Source organism: Elephas maximus, chromosome 13, assembly GCF_024166365.1.
Source record: "Elephas maximus indicus isolate mEleMax1 chromosome 13, mEleMax1 primary haplotype, whole genome shotgun sequence".
Lineage (NCBI taxonomy): Eukaryota > Metazoa > Chordata > Mammalia > Proboscidea > Elephantidae > Elephas > Elephas maximus.
In genome coordinates, this window is record NC_064831.1 from 92,928,260 (window position 1) to 92,935,663 (window position 7,404).

Sequence of the window (7,404 nt, forward strand, 5' to 3'; positions counted from 1 at the left end):
TATGGGGCAGTTCTACTTTGTCCTATAGGGTCACTATGAGTAGAAATCAACTTGAGGGCAGTGGGTTTGGTTTGGTTTTTTTTTGAGAGAAGCACCCTCTGCTGGTGGCCTACAATCTGAATGGACCAAATGTCCCATAATTTGGACCCTTGCAGGATTAAACACAGCTTCTTTACTCCAGACTGAAGCAACCAAATTCTTGCCTGCAAATGGCAGTCATAGCAGTAGATAAGGTTGAGGCCCCATGCTTTTCTCCAGAACCTTCTTTTAAGAATTCCATCTCTCAGAGGGACCCTCAGAAAAGAACAGATGAAGGGGGTGTCTCCCCAACAAGGCCTTTTTTTTTAAATAGATGAATTTTATTGCATCTTGAAAATATCACCTGTAAGTCTTAGGAATCATCCGGCCTTGTTTCTGTAGCTGGACAACTCTTAGCTCTTACTCATCAGCCTGTTGAATGGTTCCATTTTCAGAGACATACATACCATCCAAAAATTTTTGGATATCCTTGTTTTTAACTGTCGTGGCTTGCTGAATTAATGCAGCTGAATTTGACACAAGTTCAATGTCTTTTCCTCCAAGAATTAACTCATCTTTCTGGGCTTGAGGTACTGAAAAAGCAATACCTGGCCTGCGGACGTATTTTTCACTCAAGACATCTCAGATTTCAACAAGCGATCCACCCTTCTGAATAATGACGTTGATGGGGAAGTGAGCATACACAGATCTCATCTTGTGACGGAAGCCCAGTGTAACACCCTTGATCGTGTTCGGTACGTGACTGCAGATAGTGTGAACTGTGGCCAATTCTTTTCTATTTCCCCACCATTTGTCACCGCGAAGCCTCTTCTTTTTCTTTCCAAGGAGACTGAGTTCTACATTGAGGTGATTGAATTTCCTCTGCAAGACTCCTCTGGGGTCCTTCACAATCACTGTGTGTCCTTTCGGAGTGATGTCGGTATTTTCTGGGATGTCAACAGTCTGGTTGCAGAGAACGATCTTTGCTCTCGAAGTAGATGCAGCCAGGGGACAGCCTTATTTTGAAATGCCTCAGGGTAGTAACTATAAGCTTCATAAACATAAAGGACTAGGGCAAGGACAAAGCACAAAGGCCGGGGGCAAAAAAATTAGAATTTTCATGTTTAAGGCTTAGTCTAGAGGAGGTCTTTTGCTATGGTTACTCACAAATTGAACTGACAAAAAAAGGGAGGAAGAAGAAAACCAGAAGCCAACCAAGTTTTTATGTAAAATGTATTACCTAAAATAATCAAGGTTCAGTGGGTGAACAGCCTGTGAGTATTTAATCCCAAAAGTAGCCCCCAGGATCCCAAGCTTCAACCAGCAAGAAGCTGTGTATCCCCAAGGATGGCATGTCCCCTGATACCCTCCCCACGGACAAGGAGGACCCCTGCAGAGGGGGTAACTGAGTCCATAGAGAATAATGGATGTGGCAGGCCCTCCAGAGAACAGCCCAGGGTACCAGGTGGTTCACCAAAGAGTAGGGTGTCCCCACTGGGTGGGACTTTAGTTATATGCCCCATTCTTCTTTTTTCTGAATGGAAGCTTTCATTCCAGCTTTCCTAGTTCTAACCAACCACTTACAGTAGGTTGGCAGCAGATAACTTGTCTTTTGGTTCAAAGGCTGCAGGACTACAGGGAGCCAGCCCCCTGGACCTAATGAAAGCCAGCCCTGGATGTAGCAAATGAGACTTTCGGCTCTCTGCCTTGGGAGAAAATGATGTCTCCTGTGTGTGAGAGGAAGGGCAAGGATAAGTGTTGGGGAGCAAAAGGGTGGACTGTGTCTGTTACTGCTAGCTGCCTGTCTAGTATCTATCCTTCTTTTCTTGCCATTGACAGAAACCTGACTTGGGAGGGGATAAAAAAGTGTCTGTCTAGATGATGAGGAGTTCCCGTGTGGTGCAAATGTTAACACGCTTGGCCACTAACCGAAAAGTTGGTGGTTCAAGTTCACACAGAGACACCTCAGAAGAAAGGCTGGTGATCGACTTCTGAAAAGTCAGTCACTGAAAACCCTATGAGCACAGTTCTACTCTGACACAGGTGGGGCCTCCATGAGTTAGAATCAACTCAACAGCAACTGGGTTTCTAGATGATGAAAAAGTTCTGGAAATAGGTAGCAGTAATGGTTGCAGAACATTGTGAGTGCACTTAATGCCACTGAATTATATACTTAAAAATATTTAAATGGTAAATTTTTACGTTACGCATATTTTACTATAATTAAAAAAAAAAAACTGCCCTTGAAAATACTCATCTTCTCAGTTAGAGGTAGCCATGGAACCCAGATCTGGCCACTGAAATGCAAGAGAAAGGCAAAGAATCCTTTCTAAATAAAAAGTCAAAGATTTGCTACAAGAAAGACCACCTTTGTTCCCTTGCCCCCCTCCCCTCTTCCTGTGTGGAAAGGAGACGCAAAGCCAGCAATGGAGCAGCCATTTTGTGATGATGGGGTGTGAGGTGATATCATCAACCAGAGTGAGGGAGCCAGAAGGATGACGGAAGGCTGGGGGAGAGAGGAATGGCATGAAATGGTGGAGGACCGGGTAGAGCAGGCGTAGAGGGACAGTCAGACATGCTCCGCCCTCAAGGAACCAGGGCCTGCACTGTGGGGGCTTAGAAGGAAGGAGGACAAGGAAGAGGGCAAACCAGTGAAATAAAGGTCTCACTAAGCTCTTGCAAATACCATCCATTATCCCCAACAGCAACCATGTTACTGGTGATATTCCTGGTGCAGGGAGTCACACACTGTAGCTCTCACAATCTACTTAAGTGAATTGTGGTATTAGGGAAGAATGTTGAATACACCATGGGCTGCCAGAAGACCAAACAAATCTGTCTTGAAGTACAGCCAGAGTGCTCCTTAGAACAAAAGACGGCAAGACTTGTCTCACGTACTTGGGACATGTTATCAGGAGGGGCCAGGCCCTGGAGGACATCATGCATGGTAAAATATAGGGTTAGCAAAAAAGAGGAAGACCCTAAACGAGATGGACTGACACAGTGGCTGCAACCATGGGCTCAAACGTAGTAACGATTGTGAGGATGACGCAGTGTTTCCCTCTGTTGTACATATGGTCGCTACGAGTCAGAATCGATTCAATGGCACCTAACAAGAACATTTAAGTGGAGTCAAAAGACAAAACTGAAATCTAAATATTTCACTGTTGCTTTGGCTAGTCAGGCTGACTTTCCTGTAGAGGGACGAGGTCGTGAAGGCGAGCCACTTCCTAGACGTCCTTTTTGGAATTCAGAGGTAACACTGGAGAGGAAACTGGTCCCTGCACTGGGGCACGTGCCTTGGCTTGCATGCTGGCTAGTCCCCAGGGACAGCTCAGGGGCAGAGGAGCTAAGGGCAGGAATCAGCAGCTCAGCCACAGATCCCTGGGCAGGACAGCAAAGGCGGGGAAAGCCTCATTTTCTCCACACTTGCACAGCTCCTCCGAGGCCATGCACGGGCACTGGGTGTGCAGCACACGTCCACCTGATCTCCCAAGAGCCTCATGCGGCAGGGTGACTAGAACTGGCACCATTGCAGAGGCTGCCCCTACACCTAGGACAGTTAAGGGGCTTTCTGAGGACCACAGAGCAAGCTGGCCTTAAGCCAGGGCTCAGACCAGTGCTTGTGGCTCCTGGCTGGAAGCTCTGGGCCCCACAGGTGAAAGGAAGAAGAGTGCAGAGGGGGCTCATGTCACCAGGATGTCCACCATGGCCAGGAAGGCCACGGTGCTGGGTGTGTCCTCACTTTGCCCTCACAGCCACCTTGTGAAGAGGGCATTACACCCCCATTTTACAGATGAGGTAACTGAAGCCAACAGAAATAGTTAACCAAAATCGTGGCAGTGCTGGGATTCAGTCCCAGGTCTACCTGGCTTTAGAGCTCCTGCTCTGGCCCCAGCTCCAGCTGCTGGCACTTGCAAGTCTCATTAGGTGAGCAAAGGTGCCCTCATCATTCACCAACTCCTACTACTGAGGGGCAGCATGGTTTAACTTCATGAACTCTGGATCCAGACTGTTTCAGTTTGATACCAAATTCCGTACTCACTAGCTGTGAGATCTTGGGCAGGTTTCTTAACCTCTCTGAACTTCCATCTCCTCATCTGTAAAATGGGGATAAGAAGAGTAGCATCTACACACAGCTAGGAGTGTAATGCACTTAGAAAAGTGTCCAGCACACGATAAGTCCCATGTAAGCAAGTAAAACCTGCGAAAGCCGGAACCTGCGTAAGGTGTGAGCCTGTCAGAGACGGAAAGCTGAAATATTTTCCACTAATAGAGAGTGATAGAAAAATGGTAAGACTGAACCCTGTCAAAGGCAGAAAACTTTTGAGGCCTGGAAAAACAAGGCAGGCCCGTTAAGTTCCAGTTCTCACAGGTTTTACTGTATTAGCTCCAACACTGATCTGTCAGTTTGTCTTACTCCGGTGGTTTACATGTTGCTATGATGCTGGAAGCTATGCCACCAATATTTCAAATACCAGAAGGGTCACCAAAGCTTTAGTGCAGCTTTCAGACTAAGACAGACTAGGAAGAAAGGCCTGGTGATCTAATTCCAAAAATTAGTCCATGAAAACCCTGTGGATCACAACAGGATACTGTCTGATACAGTGCTGGATAATTTTTTTAATTATTTTTTATTACGAATGATTTTGGAAGGGGTGGAGGAGCCTGTGAAACTCCATTGCTAAGGGAGGCAATACTGAGGGAAAGTGTCCTGAGCTCTGCCAGCTGTAGAAGCCCTGCCCCCCAGAGCCCAGCAGCGAGCCAGGCTCTAACACCCCAGGCCCACCCTGCCAGGAAGTGGTTGGGTTTTTGTCTGACATTTGTTCTGAGGGATCAGACGCAGGTCCTTCCAGGCTCCTGTCTCCACAGAGCCCCCTCCTGCTCCCCGAGGGAAAGTGAAATTCCCCATTCTCAGGTCCTAAATGGGCTCCTGCTGAGGTCGTGACCTCAACTTCCCTCTGGGGTAGCCAGAAGAGTGGACTTGGGTTCTAGCCAGACACCTGCAGAGGGGTCTGTGGTCCAGCCAGCATGAGGCCATGTGCCCCTCGCTGCTGAGCCATGGACCCTGTCTGTCCCTGGGAGGGCCCAACTCCCAGTGAGAAAAGGTTCCAGGCTGGGGGTGCGGGTGGGGCATCCTGCACTGCTTGCCTGCCCTTTTGCAAAGGCAGCTGCCCCCAGACCCTGGTGCTGACGGAGGGCAGGTCCTTTCTGAGCAGGGCCCAACTCAGATTTAAGGCCCAGGGCTGGGTCACCCTGGCTGGGCCATTTCCCTGGGCTGAGACGCTGCCAGTGCCCGACCACAGTCACTCCTGCCTGCATCTCCCTGAGAGTCCAAGGGAAGGGCAATGGGTAAGCTTTCTGGACATGACTAGAAATCCTGACGGGTGCTTCACCCCTCCTCCTCACCTAAAGCAGGAGCTCCAGGAGGGCAGAGACTGGGTCTGACACAGGCAGAGCCCCCAGCCCTGCCCTAGGTCCCCAGACTGAGTCTGCACAATAGGCACTTCAACAGGCCACGGCCACTCCCCAGATAAAGCCTTCCTACCTATTCCAGTCTGGCCCCACAAAAATAGAGCCACTGATTAGAACCTTCCAGAATCACTAAGGCCAGCACCCTCCTTACTAAAGAGGTATTCTGATGAGCTTTGGTACACTACTTTCTTTTTAAAAAATTATTTTGGGGTTTTGCAGATTGGCACAGCGTTTGTGAAAAGGAATTTGCCACTATCTTTAAAAGGCCATAAAAATACCCATCCCTCTTTTACCCAGCAATCCCATTTCTGAGAATGTAACTCAAAGATATAATTCAAAGGAAGAAAAAAACACTACACCCACTCCTCACTTAGCGACATGGTTAGGTTCCAAAGACCAGGTCACCATGTGAAAATTGGTGTTATTAAAAAATTAAGGATCACCACATCAGATCACAAAATGGAGGATAACTACATCATTGCATAACTGCCAAGTTACATCATTACATAACTGCCAAACCACTGAGAATCATGGCCCAGCGAAGTTGACACATAACCTTAACCATCACAGGCAGCATTACTCTCACCTCACACATTGGTGCTCGTTGCTGCCAGATGTTCGTCGTTAATGTGCAAAACAGATAGTAGATTTTTTATTATTGTCGTAAATGCAAAATGTCAGATAATGAGAGAGGTGGTAAGTGAGGAGTAGGTGTGTGGTTAAGTGTGCCCACAGCGGTGCTTAACCAGAACGTCTAACCTCATTCTGGAAATAACCTCAGCCCAACATGGAGGAATGGCTATATTAGTGAAGGGGTCAGCTCAGTGGCAGTGGGTATGGCTGCTAAGAGAAGCACAAAATGGCGGCTGCACCATGCTGTGCTGACTTGGAATGTGCCGCAGGTGAACAAGGAGGTAAAGTGTCAGGATGTGGGATTGCAGGCGACTTTTCCACCTCCTTCTTTCTCTTTTCCTTCTCCCTCTTAACTGGGGTGATCAGGTTTTCTGCGTGTCTTCAAGGGGCAGAGAGGAAAGTCCCCAAAGCAGTACCCGCTGGCCATGGAGAAGGGTAAGATGGGATCAAACAGGTCCCAGCTTTCTGCCTCGTCCCCAAGCCCTCACTCCTCCTCTCAGCCTCTGCCCACCCCATATGACAATCCAATGGCATTATCACCACCACTGTCCTTCTCATCAAAACCCACCTCTGCTTGAAAGGCCTTGGATGAGCCCACATTCCCTAAGCTCCGACCTGAGAGCCCTGCTCCAGAGAGACTCCCCTTCCACTCTTGCTGAAGAGTGGCAAACAGCAGACACGTTTGCCTTAGATGTGTTCTCACCAGTAACATCCAGGCACTTACTGTGGGTCTCCTTGTCCCCTTCAGGGAGCAGAGGAACTTGATTCTCAAAGGAAAAGGCATGCAGGCACCTTAAACAGAAAAATAAAACCCCAGGCCCAAAGGAGCAGGTAAGGAAGGTATGTGAGGGTGGTCTTCCCCAGGGTGGGCAGCAGAGCCACCTGAGGGAGGGTCCAGCACAGCCTCAGAGCCCAGAGCTCCTGGCAGGTGAAGGAAGGGCAGTGTCACCCAGGCTGTCCTCTGGGCTAGACCCAGAGCCAGTCCTTGGCCTTGAACAAGTTACTGGAACACCAGAACCAGTGTCTGCTCCCACGTAAAGCGAGGCGAGGGTTCTCAAGCACAACACTGAAAAACCACAGCCTGAAAGAAAAGAAGGGATTAAACTCCTAAACTTTTGTTTTCAAAAGACATCATACAGAAGGTAAAGACAAGTCACAAACTGACCATACTGGAAACAATTATAACCTACAAAGGATTAGTATTCAAAATATAGAAAGAACTTGTTCAACTAATATGAAAAGATAAACAATCCAATAGCACAATGAGCAAAAGACCAC

At 48.1% G+C, this 7,404-nt stretch overlaps 1 pseudogene; it reads right to left on the reverse strand.

Annotated features, from left to right (window-relative positions):
- Positions 1 to 438: 438 nt before the first annotated feature.
- On the reverse strand, positions 439 to 3,523 carry LOC126087858 (60S ribosomal protein L9-like; annotated as a pseudogene).
- Positions 3,524 to 7,404: the final 3,881 nt, after the last annotated feature.